The sequence below is a fragment of the Ceratotherium simum genome, chromosome X (assembly GCF_057802395.1).
Source record: "Ceratotherium simum simum isolate JZ-2026a chromosome X, ASM5780239v1, whole genome shotgun sequence".
NCBI lineage: Eukaryota > Metazoa > Chordata > Mammalia > Perissodactyla > Rhinocerotidae > Ceratotherium > Ceratotherium simum.
In genome coordinates, this window is record NC_141940.1 from 123880785 (window position 1) to 123896891 (window position 16107).

At 39.6% G+C, this 16107-nt stretch overlaps 1 long non-coding RNA gene across 2 annotated transcripts in view; it reads right to left on the reverse strand.

Moving 5' to 3' along the window:
- LOC147912025 (uncharacterized) overlaps nucleotides 1-16107 on the reverse strand; it is a 44126-nt gene that overhangs the window by 16102 nt on the left and 11917 nt on the right. For both annotated transcript variants that reach the window (XR_015550662.1, XR_015550661.1), the window contains exon 3: nucleotides 15435-15555. This is a non-coding gene — a long non-coding RNA (uncharacterized LOC147912025). The remainder of the gene's footprint in view (nucleotides 1-15434; nucleotides 15556-16107) is intronic.

The window sequence follows — 16107 nt, forward strand, 5'->3', positions numbered from 1 at the left end:
TTCCACAGCATAGTGGAAAAATACCCAATTTGTAGTCAAGGTTGAATTTCATTTCAGCTTTTGTATATAAATTATGCTTGTCGTTTCCATTAGGCATGGTTCTTACTCTAAATCATTACAAAACATCTCCAAGAACCTTGGGGCATTTCTTATGTTTCACTTCAGATATAGACACAATTCATTGAGCTGTTAGAAGGATCGATCGATAAAGCTTACAAAATGTTTCAGCATTTGAAAACACAAAAATGCCTTCATGCAAAAACTCCCAGGGAAACTATAGTAAATAAGGTGAATTTAATTCTTACTCATGTTCATTCCTGGCTCAGGGAACTTCCTTAAAGATAAGAAAATAATTTTAGGAATTACTTAAGCCATAATAGTCTTAAAACCACCTTATTACCTAAAGTTCCCTTTAGTAATTTGCTGCCATTGCACCTTCCTATTCTTTGTCCTGACTTCATGGGGAGGGTGGGAGGTGAAGGGCATGCAAGGGATTATGGGCTGCATGATAAGAATAAAGCTCGATTTACTTACTATATCTGCCAGAGCCTGACGGGAGGACATTAGCACTCTAGGCATTCAAATAAAGGGAACTTACTTAAAATGGATTGTTTACAAAGGGGTCGGAGGCCCAGAAGAAGCTAAAAGGAGAAGGGAAGGTTGCCCAGAGATTAGTAACTGCAGGAAGATCCTACCACCCTCTGCTGAATGAGCAGGAGCCCATGACCCTGATGATGTGAAGTAAACTCTAACCCCAAACCCACACTCGGAAGGGATTATAGAAAATGTGGTTTCCAAGCTTAAAAGGGAAAGGTTGACAACAGATCGTCTGGCGCACATTCGGAAATGATTTAAACCGCCTTTGTCTCAATTGCAAAATGACAATAGTAATCACAGTAGTAATAAATTCTCTTTCGGTGTGAATAATGGTACAGTTCTAATATTTTCTGTGATGTGATATGCTTGACAATATGAAGTGAGGCACAACTTATACATCACAAAGAGGAAGAAGTTCTGGAAGACTTGATAAAGGAAGCTGTGGAGAAGAAACCACGGAAATTAAGGAGTCAACCTGCCCTTGATGATAAGAGTGTAGGGTGCAGGCCAGGGGCAAAGAAGTCATGCACAAATGGCTTCATTTGGTATCCTCTCAGGAACATTAAATCAATCAACAGCTGTTAACGCCGTCATTGTAGTCAGCTAATACCCAGCAGTGCTCTGTGCTGGCCTTCACCTGGGATCCCTAACATTTTGGCAGGGAGGGGAACATTCTAGCTTGGTCTGCTTCCCAGAAGCCTAGGTATCACTCAAGAGATAGTGGCAATGGAATTTTGGAGGAGCATGGAGCAGTGACGTGGTGGGCATTTTGGCTGGTCAGAAGTCTGATTTTTGCCTGTATACAACAGGATGGCATGTTGGCCATCTGTACACCCTCCCTGCCAAAAACTTCTAAAAATTTTGGCCAAGGCAATGGGGCAGAAAGAGGTGGTTGTTGTTAGGTTCCATCAAGTCGGCTCTGACTCCTGGCAACCCTATGAATGAGTGATGTCACAATGTCCTGTCCTCAACAGCCCTCCTCAGCTCCTGTAGACTCTTGCCTATGGCTTCCTTTACGGAGTCAACTCATCTTATACTTGGTCTTCGTCTTTTCCTGCTGCCTTCTACTTTTCCCAGCATTATTGTCTTTTCCAAAGCACCCTGGCTTCTCATGATGTGTCCAAAGTAGGACAGCCTCAGTTTATCATTTTTGCCTCCAGCAATAGTTCAGGCTTCATTTGCTCTAGGATCCACTTGTTTGTCTTTCTGGTAGTCCAGGGTATCTGTGGAGCTTTCCTCCAACACCATACGTAAAACAGCATCAATCTTTTGTCTTAGTATAACGATCAACGTGTAAGAATCTTATAGTAATATTCAATATCTTGATACTGTACTTTTTCAAAGAAACCACCATGTTATTTAGATGATGCACAAACTGTTTAAAGTTTCTGAATGTTTTGAAGGGGAGAGCCTTTTCCTTAGGACTCTGAAGGCTGAGACGATGTTGTGCTGAGAATCACAAATGGATGCCCGATAGGCAGGATCCTTATAGATAGTTTGTGGACTGGCTCTGAATGGATGGAGGCATTGCGGCGGAATGCCTCACAACAGTGAATGTTTAAGATGTGAAGTAGAAATGCATTAATGAAAAACACTTGGATCTTAGGTTCAATTTTAGCCATGGATGCCAGGTTAGAACTATTGACCTGGACATGTAGAATACGGATTCGTTTCACTGACTAACTAGGCAGTGTGAAATGATTTCTGGTTTTCCACATGTCTGATATCCTGACCAATTAGTATACAGCCCACTTGATAAAGAGCTCCAATTCTGGAAAATCTGGTGGAATCTAAAACCAAACCAATCAATAGAGACCTGCCTGTTTGAATCATTGTCAGTTGTGAGTTTGTATCCAAGTGAAGGATATGTTTGAAACTATGTGATTGTCCTAATGCTTTTGGATTTCTTTCTTTGTCAAACTTGGATTTTATTTTTCATCCTAAACTTAAAGCAGATCAAATTCAAATTGAACCAAATAAAGTGCATGCTAAAAGTCCTTAATTACACACACAATCTGGTTTCTGCTGCCTACCAACACACACATATACACACACAAACTATAACAGGATGCATAAAAATAATTATATTTCTTAAGGAAAGGAACAGGATGTATAAGTGGTTTAACTGTATTCACCAAAAAATAAAGTTAATCAAATTTGGATGTAAAATATACTTAAGATTAGTAATGTATATATGGTATTTTTCTCCCCTGTGGTAAACTTAGCTAAATGACTCACACTTTCGTGAAATTATTCAAACTCATAAAATTGAGGCGAATTATAAAAATGAGGCTACTTATTTATTCAGCAGAAGTTTATTGATCATCCATTATTGGGGATTAACAGGACCTAATAAATTAACATCAGCTTTTTCTTACCTGACTTTGGAAACTATTGACTGATAGATAGAAAAGTCAGGCAATAGGAAATAAAAATATACAATTTGTGCCTGATAAAGGTTGGATTGAGAAGCCAGCCCGGTGGCACAAGCAGTTAAGTGTGCACACTCTGCTTTCAGGGGCCTGGGGTTCGCAGGTTCGGATCCCGGGCACACAGTGACGCACCACTTGTCAAGCCATGCTGTGGCGGCGTCCCATATAAAGTGGAGGAAGATGGGCACGGATGTTAGCTCGGGGCCAATCTTCCTCAGCAAAAAAGAGGAGGATTGGCATTGGATGTTAGCTCAGGGCTGATCTTCCTCACACAAAAAAAATAAAAAAATAAAAGTTGGATTGAAAAGAAGAAAAATGAATTTCCTCCTAGTCAACCTCCCAAACTAGATCTCTACCTCCAGCCTCCTAGGAAGGGTGTGGCCCTGCGGAACGATGGTTGGGAGGGCACACCAGATTGTCTGCTCTCTAGAGGGGAGGCTGCCTCCAATATAGGATGGGAATGGAGGAAGGGAGAACGCTACCCAGACCCAATTCTTTATCCCAACCTACCACCAAGTGTACAGGTCACTCTTCTTCTCTGTGCCCCAGGGACTGTGTGGTGGGCAGTTCATCAAGTGTGGATATGGCTGCTACCATCAGGGCAGAGACAATGAGGTGTCAGACGGGAAGCGGGAGATGGAGACCATCGGTCTGGTTTCAGTCTCACCGGGCTGCACAGAGCCCATCATCAATGCACCCAATTCTACTGGGAGTGATATCCACCAAGAGTTTAATTTGGACATGAATGGTCTGCCACGACGTGTGCTGCGTGTGGCACACTGCATGAAATGGAGGAATCCACACACAAAAGAAATAGTATCACTCTCCTGTCTTTAATATCCTGAGCAACAAACACAAGAATCTTGTCATCATGTTCAAACTCTTGACAGTGTGCTCTTTCCCTCAGGGTGCAGCATTTGAGACAAGCATCTTGTAAAATCTGCAAATTAACAGAAGTGCCAAGCCAGTCACAACCCACTTTCCTGCCAACATAGTCACCACCTTTTCAATTCCTCTGAGCCCCATGCCTCTGGAACCAAAGGCTGCCTTCAGGAGAGTTGAATCTTTTGTCCCAGTAGCTGCTGCCACTGCCTCTTGCTATGGAAATGCTTACGCCTAAAAACCGACCTAGGACGGAGGTATTCCTCTTTATTCCCATGTCATTCACCCACGCAGAGGTGGATCTACCGTGAAGCTGATAAATCTGAGGTTCTGCCTTCACTTTTATAGTGGGGAGAATGAGGCACTCTGTGCACAAAATTCAAGGGAGGGCCAAAAAAGTAAATAATCAGGATAAATAATATTTTAATGCATTATTTTTTAAAAAACGAAATTAATGCAAAAAAATCCCACAATGCACAAAATATCAAAATTTTACATAAGGACAGGATTGGATCTTGGACTTGAGTGGCTCACTCTAATCCTGGCCCTGGGCCCCAATAATTTGTTCAGTTCATATGGCCATTTGTTATTGTAACATTTGAAAAAGTAAGATATTTTTTCTACAACTAGTTATGATCTCTATATGTCTTTACTCCCAACTTCTCTCCTGTATTACCCTTGACCTCACATAGGGCTGCATTCTCCAAGCGCATTTTGGGATCATGTTAAGAGATGGATGAGTTGGGGTAACACTTAGTTTCAGTTTAGTGGAATTTTTTTTTAGGACATCACCAATTTTCTCTATAGTTAAGTTATTGCTAGCCAATCTATTAGCTTCCTTTACTGTCGTAATGAATTATAACAAATGTAGTGACATAAAGCAGCACAAATTTATTATCTGACAGTTCTGGATGTCAGAAGTCCAAAACGGGTTGCAGGGTTGCGTTCCTCCTGGAGCCTCTAGGGGAGAATCCATTTCTTTGCCTTTTCCAGTGTCTAGTGGCTTCCCACATTCCTTGTCTAGTGACCCCACATCATTCCAATATCTGTTTCCATCCTAACATCTCCTTCTCTGACTCTGACCCTCTGTCTCCCTCTTATAAGAACCCTTGTGATGACACTGGGCCCACATGGATAATCCAGGATCATCTCCCCATCTCGAGGTCCTTACTTAATCACATCTGCAAAGTCCCATTTGCCATGTAGGATAACATATTCACAGGCTCTGGGCATTAGGACAGGGGCATCTTTGGGGGCCATTATTCTGCCTACTGCAACATCCTAGTGTAGGACAGGAAATCTCTCACTACCTACTGTGCTGATTCTCTCCGTGACACGACACAAAGGTGCCAGATCAGCATGCTTTTCTCTATGTGAAAATGTTCTATGGATCCCTCCACTGCAGGTATGTCTGAAGTGCAGGAGAAACAAGGTTTGAAATGGATAGAAACTAGTCTGTGGAAATCTTCCAATCTTACAGCACACACGCGAAAGACATTTGCTAGACATTTTCCTAAATTTGACACAATTCCAGAAATTTCAATCATATCCCATGGGGTTCTGACACCTAGGCCATTTTATGAGCTTCAGTAATATTCAAATCCAAAGCCAACTTACTCCACATGTTGCTAGGAGACTCTTAATAGCCTGAAGACACAAATCCAAGAGATTCGCCCTCCACACTTTCCTCAGGTGACTGCAGTTAAGAATAACTTTAAATGCAACAGAATTGGCTCAACTAATTTCTTTTCCTTCTGGCCAATATCAGCTTGGTATTAACAGTTTTTAAAGCTGGAACTTCACATACTCATGCTCTCCCACATGCATGGAACTTAGGTGCAATTTAAAGTCCTGGCGTGAAACCGTGAAACCTTGGCCATAAAACACCATATTTTTTTTTTTAAAAAAGGCAGATGATTGCCAATAATATCTGAAAATCCTGAATATGAAAATGAAAATAATATATTTTCCTAGAATCAAGACTTTTCCTCATATATGATGTTTTAGAAGTCTTCAAGCTTCCCTGCAGCTGTGAAGGTCTTTGTATGTCCAGCGCCTGTGTGATTCAAGGTCAAGCCACCTCTATCTGCACCCTAAGGCCCATATCTTTGCTGAGTCCCACACGAGTATGCTTAGCCAGTGTCCTTCCGGAGGCTGATTTTTGCTTAAGATAACCTATCACTACGAAAACATTTCCTTGTCTATTATCAATATGGCCCAAAGTGGAAGGACACACCAAAGGGAAAATTTCAATTCTAGCAAAGCCACTTGGTAATCCCAAGGCCAGAAGCCTTGAGCCCAACCCCTGCTTGAAGCTTCAATCACTTTCTGTTGAGGAGTTCCCCATATCATTTCTATTTCTCAGGGTTTCCCAATAAAAGGCCAGAGTTTAGTATTTGCGCTTTCTCAGATCATTCCACTTTTTCTCTTGCAAAGTAGTCAGGCAGGTAGATGAGTAAATATCACTTTTATTACTGATAAAAGCTAGATTAGAAGATATGTATTTGATGTTTATCGACAATGGGCTAAAGCCGAATCCCGGAAGATTTCATTTTCCCACTCAATGAAGGACAGTGCTAAATGATCCCAGGCCCCCCCGTAATGTATGGGGATTGAGGTCACAGAGGACCAGACCAGAACACATGCTCTCACTGGGCGGGCTGCCTCCCAGAAGGGAAGGGAAGGAGGGGAGAAGCAGAGTTATGTACCCCCAACTCCTTGTCCCAAAGTCGCAGTAGGCGCATGAGGAGGGAGTGAGGGGCAGAGAGACCAGGAGTTTTGTGCTAATTATTCCTCGTGGACATGCAAAGAGAATAGAAAGGAAACTTCATTCTCCATTCAACGCCTCCTTTCTGCCTGGAATTATTCTAGGTAGTCACAAATGGATTGTATTTTTTACTGTTTACACATGTCAATTATTAAAATCCATCTTAAAATGTCAAGATAGGATGGAAAATTTCCAAAATCAAAAAGCACAGTTAAAAATAAGCTTGTGCTCCCACTGTTATAAAATTTTGTCTAAAACAAACTAAATAACCCATAAACTCACATCATAGAGTCAATTGGGAACATACAAGAAAGAAGGCTAGCCAAACTGGCTGGACAGCCGCCATAATGACCTTTGAAATAAGTATTACAGTCAATTCTTAAGAACTGTAGGCATAAAAAAGAAAAAATAAATATCAGACCAATATTAGAATTTAAAAGAAGAAAAGCAAGATCCTTTTTTATAGTATAAATAAGTTATTCTGCTTGGAAAAACTGAAGGGATGCATTTTTCTTTTAGAAAATATTTGTCTGTTTTTGGATAACGCCAGTTACCACAAAGTAATATGATGATGATAAATTCCTTTCATGATTCATCTTTAAAATTATTTGAAATTCACATTGGAAATCATATGTCCATGATTACTTTCTATTTCCAGAAGTGAAAAATCTGCAGCACCTCAATAGGAAAGATCTAACAGATCTGAAACTCATACAGGGCACTCATTCATAGAGAAATTATCCATTTTCCCCAAAGTAATCCAAGAACCTCAGTACAGTTCAGTGGGAACAGGGTATTTCTACATAGAAATTTTATGGATATGCTCCCCAATCCCGAACAAATTGTGCCTATGGCTTGACACATCAACTAAACCATTCATCAGAGCAAGACCTTTACACTCTGACCATCATTTTACAACTTCTACAATTTGGGTAGCCCTATTGCTGACTATTTGCAACTAACTCTTATATCTTCCATCCCGTCTCTGCTCTACTAATGGCTTCTGATTCTTTGGCTAAAAGTATTGGTTTGTTTCAACAAACTTTCAGCTGCCCTGGCAGGATATTTCAAATATAAACAAATCCAGCTACTTGCTATAAAGGTCAACAGCATTTGATGGGATCAGCAAGATTTTCCCAACTTTTTCCAACAACTAGTCCAGTATCATACAATAACTTTCCTTAAAATGCTTAGATTTCATAGTGTTGTTTATTGGGCATATCGTATGTTATATGTTACTCTATGAGAAGTTAGTAAAACAATCCCATATGGAAATCAGTACCACAAGCACAATGCTAGGCAACAACAAAAGTGGCATTGACTTATTGTTTTGATAGCAGGCAGCAAGGAAACTCAAATTTTAGGATAGGAAGTTGATGACCTTGGACAAACCTTGAAAACATTTGGTAAATTTCTCACATGGAGAAAAGGTGGAGTATATACTTGGGTTTTTTTTTTTTTTGGTGAGGAAGATTGGCCCTTGGGCTAACATCCATTGCCAATCTTCCTTTTTGCTGAGGAAGATTAGCCCTGAGCTAACATTAGTGCCCATCTTCTTCTATTTTGTATGTGGGATGCTGCCACAGCATCAAGGTCTGCGGTGCATAGGTCTGTACCTGGGATCCGAAACTGCGAACCCTAGGCCCCTGAAGCGAGCGCGCAAACTTAACTACATCACCAGGCCGGCTCCTGGAATGTGTACTTTTTGCAGGATGTGAATGGAAAAAACCAGAAGGTTCTTGTGTTCACTGTCCCTAACTGCTTTTACTAAGGCATTACAGAAAAGGAGATTAACTTAGGCAATAATTGGCCAATTTGCAAGCAGAGATGTTAGGAAATAGGCAGGTCAGAAATTGGGGTCATTAAGGAAAATAAACTGTTTCTGTCCTCCACCTACAAGAGTTACAAATGTTGCTCAAAGTCTTTCTTAAAGGCCTTATTAAGCCATCTCAGGCAAATAAAGAGAACAAGCCCTAAGGCAATGATCTGATTCACGATGTCACCTAGTATATTAGATGACCTCATGGTAGCCGAATTAAGATGAGAGAGAAAGCATTGGGTTAAACTAAGAAGTCAAATATGTAAGGCAGACTTGAGATCTTTTTCCAGAAAAGAATTTTGGGAATGACAATGGACGCATGAACCTACTAGGTAGTAAATAAATTGGAAACCTAGTTTCCAATTTATATTTTTAACAAAATTACAATCCTGTTCTGCAAAAGTATACCTAGGAAAGTTCTCATATGAATATCAGAAAGAAGAGCTTCTAAAGATCCCTAGTAACCTAAGCAGGGCATAATGTCCAACATCCATTTTATACGTAGCCAAGGAGAATAATGAGCAAGGATATGCCTCCCAGAGAGCCAAGCAGCTAAGCCATTGCCAGAAGCATGGCTATCGAGTAAGATTTCCTGATTGCTATGTATCTGTTAATTTGTCTGCTTCTCATTCTTTCCTTTTCTGAATGGAAGATGTTCATATGTACCCTGTTACTACCGCCCTGACATTTTATTTGTAAGAAGGCAGAGAACTTGGCTTTTAATTTTTAAATAAAAAATGCATGATGAGGAGCATCATATGCACCTGAAGGAAAAAACTACACTTCTCTCAAGACTATGTTTTGAGCTGGATGCTCTCACTGTGTGAGATTTTCGGTTGTCTCCCCTGAGAATGGAGTCCAGGTGTTTCTATGTATGGAAAGTAAGCTATAAGCATATATTTAGGTGCATAGAAGACTGGACTTTGGCTGACTTCTTGATGTTTCCCTAATTTTTTCCTTCTTTTGTTCTATGGTTAAGGTCACTGTACACTTTATTCCTAGTCTCTAGGTACAGGTGTGGTCTGTACCTAGTTCTCAGAATTGGGATGTGAACTAAATCATTGCATAAAACTTCTGGGTCCATATGGGTGCTTGCACTGGACTCTCTCCATTTTCCTTCTTATTGGCTAAAATTTGTGACACCTAGAATGGCATTGGGAGCCATGTGATGACGGTGAGAGTCTCCTGCTCTACCTGGGGGCTTGAATGAACCTTGAAGCCAAATCTGCCTTCACACTCTGGACCCGTGAGAGAGAAATGCATGTCTGTCTTTTTGATTCACGGTGATATGCTATCTCTTTGTTACAGCTACTTAGTGTTTACCCTATTACAGTAATAGTCAGGAAACATGCTAAAAGAGCTAACAGTCCAGAAACTAGAAAATGTGGTCTTTATGAAGATATCTTGTTAATTTCTCGCTGGCTTTTGTCTCCTCTGTCCATTACTATCAGTGGAAAGAGCCCCAGATGGTTCCAGCCATTCTTGCCATCACTTCATAAGTATCACTGAGATAAGCCTTCTGCAACCTGAGTAAAATACAGATCTCTACTAAGAAAAAGTAAATTCACTCTGTTTCCTGCCCATTTAAGAGAAAGCCAGTTAAGAAGATGAAGCCTTGAGCTTTCCATAAACATTTGTTTCAATTGCCTCAAAAATTTTAGCTGAGGGAGAGCAGTTCTGTCTTCTTTCTAAGGTGACTTGCAACACTATTTGTCAATTAATCAATTTGAATATCTTTATTAAATACTTGTCATGTTGAAGCTCTTGGGCCAGGCCATGGGAATAACAACTGGCTTGAAAAGATTCCCTGTGCCAGGCCCTCTAAATATATTTATGAAAACAGCAGAGTACCAGTCATGGTGCTTGTCAGTCCCTGATGCATTGCCACAGATGTTTGATAGAGGAGGCATCCTGTGAATATGGGCTACGTGGAAAAGGGGTAGCTTTGAGGGACAAAGAAAGTCTTTATATTATGGGAGGACTGTTTGTTTTCCACGTAGGGAAGATGGAGAAAGCAAATACACCCATTTATTCCTTAATTCACTCTCATCTATTTATTAAATATCTATCATGTGGCAGGAACTGTGCTGGGAATTGGACATACAGAGAGCTTGCCTTCTAGAGAGAAAAAGAAAAAAAATATTGGCAGACAAAATAATTATGTGCTATGAAAGAAAAGGCCAAGGAGTTATAAATGGCAATGCCATGAGGGGAGACAAAAAGAAGTTAATTTAAATAGGTGTCCACAAGTTCTCTAAGGAAATGGGATTTCATCTGTGAACTGAAGGATAAAGAGACAGTAGCCATACGGCGATGTGAAAGGGTAGAGGGAAGCATTTTCAGGTATCAGAAATGCTGCCTGCAAAGAGCGTTAAGAAGTGAAAGGCTCAGTGTACTTAGATATAAAAGAAAAGCATGGGGTTAATGAGTGGAGAAGTGAAAGGCTCAGTGTACTTAGATATAAAAGAAAAGCATGGGGTTAATGAGTGGAGAATGAGGGAGAAGTTGGCATGAGACAAGACTGAAAAGGAAGGAAGGGGCTGCTTCATGCAGAGCATTGAGATCACATTAAAGAATCAGGAGGCAATGAATTTGCCTGAGATGACAGCTTTGGATATGAGAAGGCTGAAGTAGAAAAATCACATAGGTAGATTCATGTGGCAGGTAACATAAATTCTCATAATGGCCCCATTTTATAGGGCCTTGAAGGCTAAGGAATGCAAATACTACCTGTTACAATGGGGCCAATGGCAGTTTTGAGCAGAGTCACATCTAGTAAGATCAACCCAGTAGTAGCTTAATGCTGGGGGTTTGGAGGCAGAGCAAGACACAGGCTAGGATGCTATTGCCAAAGCTCAATGAAAAGATTAGGATATGGGTATTGAAAAAGAACAGAGTGATCACAACAAGATACACTGAGCAGTAAGACTCTTTGGGACTTGATGAATAACTGGCTAAGAGAGCTCAAGGAGAAAAAAGGTCGGAAATAATTCCAAAATTTTCTACATCAATCATTGGGAAATAAATGGTGACTTTCATAGTATTCAGAAAGAAATCAGCTTATAGCATGAAAAAGAATCATAACGAAGATGACTTTTTTTCTCTCATCTTAATTAAGGTTTATTGAAGTAAGCACAGCTTAAGCAAGACCCATCATGTGGATTCAGTACCTGGCCCTTGTCGGTTGTATAATCACCTTGGCATTCACTTGCTCCCCTTGATTGTTTCAAGGTGATGAAAAAAGAAGAGAGATGGGCCAGTTACTTGAATGATATGTTTATCCCGGTGAACAACAAATGACCTCACCACATGCTCTTTGAGTGAATTCTAGTAATCCACAGAGAAAAGCGTGCATCTACAGTGGGGGGGACGAATCCACATGTACCCTTTCTTCTAGAAAACAGAAATCATCATTGCTGACATGGCCGTCACTATCATCATTTGTGAGAAAGGGTCAGCGGACACACGTGTCCAGAATATCCTGGAAAGGATGTCCACTGGAAGCATTCACTGCTCTCTGTCAGCACTCCATCCCTTGGCAGTACATCGCATTAGGCTTGTCTAACAAGCCCGGGCTCAGCACAAGGGAGCCCGCCCATTCTTTGGCAGCCGGAGTAGACAGTCTGCCTGCTACTGATAGTCAGGTGCCAAGCCCGGCTGAAGGCTGAGACAACAAAAGCACTCAGCAATTTACCACATGGACATGAAATCTGACCTTTTGATAGCCCACCCCTGACTGGTGGCTAGGTTTCAGCTGCCACACCTCTCATGCTAAATTAAATACAACAGCAAGGGAAGGCTGCCTCGCCTATTGTCTCCCCACAAACCACTGGGCAAATAAAACACATGTGTGTGCCACAAGCGCAGGCCTCTGACTCAGGCAATCACACCTTTCTGTGAGTGTCTGACAAAAGGCAAGGAAGGAGAGCTAGGTGAAAATATTTTACGGGCTTCTGCAGACATTTTCACACTTGCTCGTTGCACAGATGGCCTCCAAAAGGAAGGTGATGCTAAGTGAAATAAGCCAGTCACAAAAGGACAAATATTGTATGACTGCACTCATATGAGATAACCAGGGTAGTCAAATTCACAGAGACAGAAAGAAGAATGGTGGTTACCAGGGCTGAAGAGAGGAGAGAATGGGGAGCTGTTGTTCCATGGGGACAGAGTTTCAGTTTGGCAAGATGAAAAAGTTCTGGAGATGGATGCTGGTGACGGTTGCACACAATGTAAATGTACTTAATGCCACTGAATGTACACTTAAAAATGGTTAAAGTGGCAAATTTTATGGTATGTATATGTTATCTCAGTTAAAAATTTTTTTCTAAGTAAAAAAAAATAATGACCAAGATATCTTCAGTGGGTGAAGGGATAAATAAACCGTGGTACATCTAGACAACGGAATATCATTCGGCACTAAAAAGAAATGAGCTATCAAGCCATGAAAAGACATGGAAGAACCTTAAATGCATATTACTAAGTGCAAGAAGCCAATCTGTAAAGGCTGCATACTGTATGATTCCAACTCTAGGACATTCTGGAAAAGGCAAAACCATAGAGACAGTAAAAACATAAGTGGTTGCCAAGGAATTGTGGAGAAGAGGAGGGAGGGATGAATACGCAAAGCACAGAGGAATTTTAGGGCAGTGAAACTACTTTGTACGATTCTACAATGATAAAAACATGTCATTATATATATTTGTTTAAATCCATAGAATGTACAACACCAAGGGTGAGCCACAATGTAAACTATGGAGTTTGGGTGATCATGACATGTCAACGTAGGTTCATCAATTGTAATAAATGTCTCACTCTGGTGGGGATGTTGATGTTGGGGGAGGCTGTGCATGTGTCAGGGCAGTGGGTATATGGGAAATCTCTGTATCTTCTCCTCAATTTTGCTGTGAACCTAAAACTGCTCTGAAAAAATAGTCTTAATAAAGAAAAATAATGACAATGAAAAAAAAAGTTCTCCTTGATTTCCAGCATTGACTTAAACTATCACCTTCATCAAGAAATTATCAACGTCATCTTCATGTTATGTAAATTATATGCAAACATAAACTGATTGTAAACTCCTTGATATTTAGCATTATACAACAATGAAACCAAACAAAATTCACACATTAAAGCAAACAAAACCAATAAAATCCAAATTATTGTTAATTTAACATGATAGAAGCTGCTGAGTTGCTCAAACTTAATGGTCGCTTAGGATACAAAGGTGGAACTGGCCACCATGTGCAAGTATGCTGAACTTGGCATTTCCAACTGCAGAGTGATGCAGTCAACTGCAATGCCCCCATACTCACCACACATGCATGCTTCTCTCTTTCCGAAGAACAAAGTTCACCCACACCACCTATGTGGAGGTCATTTGGTATTCGCTGGGATAAACACATCATTTATATACCTAGCCCATCTCTCTTCTTTTCTCATTACTTGAGATAAGCAAAGAGTACTACTTGGTAAACACAGACAAAGGTTCTGAGACCTCATAACGAATCTTGCATAAAGTTAGCCATCTTGAGAATGCAGGGCATACTTCATTAATGTTTAGACTACCATCAAAAAGAAGACAAAAAGATAATAAGAAACAATATGGTAGAAAATCAGCCAAATACCAAAAATTTGTCTGTAGACCCTCATATTGATTTCAATAACGGACCAATATTGAACTATTTTCATATTTCTTCCGGGAATATGTTCAGGTGGGTTCAGAGACAAAGAAGTGGAAATAGTAGTTGACACAGGATTTAAATTCAGTTCTGTTATTTAATCACAGTGTGATTGTGAGAAAAAATTTTAATTTCTCTAGCGTGTTTCCCTCTCTTGAAAAAAGGATCAGGTTGTGTCTAGGATCCATTGTATCTTTAAAACACTACTTTTAATAAAATAGTTTTTTGGTACAACTACATATTAAGTATAATAAAATTTTAATTGTGGGTAAAATGATTTTTAAAAAACAGCTTTAGCAATATACACTAGAGCACTGTCAACTGTCTAAAATCAAATCATCGTGAAAGGGATATTGATATATATTGTGTAAAAATGGTTTAAATTTAGTCTTCTCACAGCTAACCATGAATATACTTTTTGTACTTTCTTAAGCAGAGCTCAAAACAAAGTTAACAGTACTCCCATTAGTGCAGTCTTGACCTTAATAAATCAGCTGTACTTCTCTTACACATTTCCTGCCAGTGCTAAAGGTCCTATAAAAATGATGTAAATTGATACACACCAGGGATCTGCAAACATTTTCAGTAAAGGGTGAGATAGTAAATATGTTTGTCTTTGCAGGCCGCATGGGCAGCTATTCAACTCTGCCATTGCTGCAAAAAGCAGCTATAGACAATATGTAAATAACTGACCTTGGATGTGTTCCAATAAAACTTTATTTACAAAAACGAGCAGTGGACTGAATTCGGCAAAGGGCTGCCATTTGCTCACCCCTGGTATATATGAAGGACCCAACATGATAATGTGAATGTCAGAAAGTGAAGAATAATTGTGATACTACTGTAGTTGTTTAGATGTTGAAACGTTGTAACTTCAAAGCTTAAAGTATCAGACTTTAGCAGGACATTGTATACACTTTCATAAGTGTTTTAATGTATAGTATTGTGTATGAAAATTAACTTGATAACAGTGCAAATGTAAGTTTATTTTTCTCATTTGGATTATGCCTATATTTTGTATGGTGAAAGCATACAAAAAACGTAAGTTAATTTTCTTTTAACATCTCCCTTGAAGTCAAGTTCAAGAGAAATTCAAAGAATAATTTGGTGTCAAAGAACAGTTAAACTTTCAGAATATTTTCTTTTCTGTAACAAGCAATCTTAGAGGATAAAGATATGATAGCATTTTTTGCAAGACAAATTCAGTATTTTTTAGAATTTTAATAATAAAAGGTTCCTCTCCTTAGCAAGAGTATTACCTGCTTCAATGTAGGTTATTTCGTCTCAAAGGTTTTGCTCTACCTGGAAGTTACACGTCATCTTGATCCCACTGATAAAATCTTCGGACAGTTTAGAACAGGCATTGATGCAGAGAAAGTCCTTGCATAAAATGAAAAAAACAGGTTAGCATCACATACTAAAACACTGCTTACTGTCTTAAATTATTGTAAAAATGGACACTGATATATAAAGAATAAAATGTTTATGACATATCAAATTAAGACTTCATTTAAAATCCAAGGCTAAGTCAGCAGGACAGTTGTGAATGGAATTAAATTATTGATGGGTTAAAAGTGTTTTTCAGTTAATGTTTTAATGAATATAATTTCAATTTTATGGTCAATCTAAAATCGCTTAACCAAGGCACACTGAAGAATAATATCTTAAAAATAAACTGATCAAGAAGGAAACAGTATATACCAGCACTCCAAATCCAGAAAGAATGGTAGAAAAAAATGTTCCTAACTGTTGATCTCGAAGGCAAATTAAATTTGGGTACAATAGTCAAACCCTTAATCAGGAAGCCTTTGGAAATGCAAGGGAGATGCCCGTGCTGAACACCACACACTATTCTAAATCTCCTTGCTAATATGTAATATGTGCCTATTCTCTTAGGGCTTTATGGAAATTTAGGCAGCCTGGAATAAGATG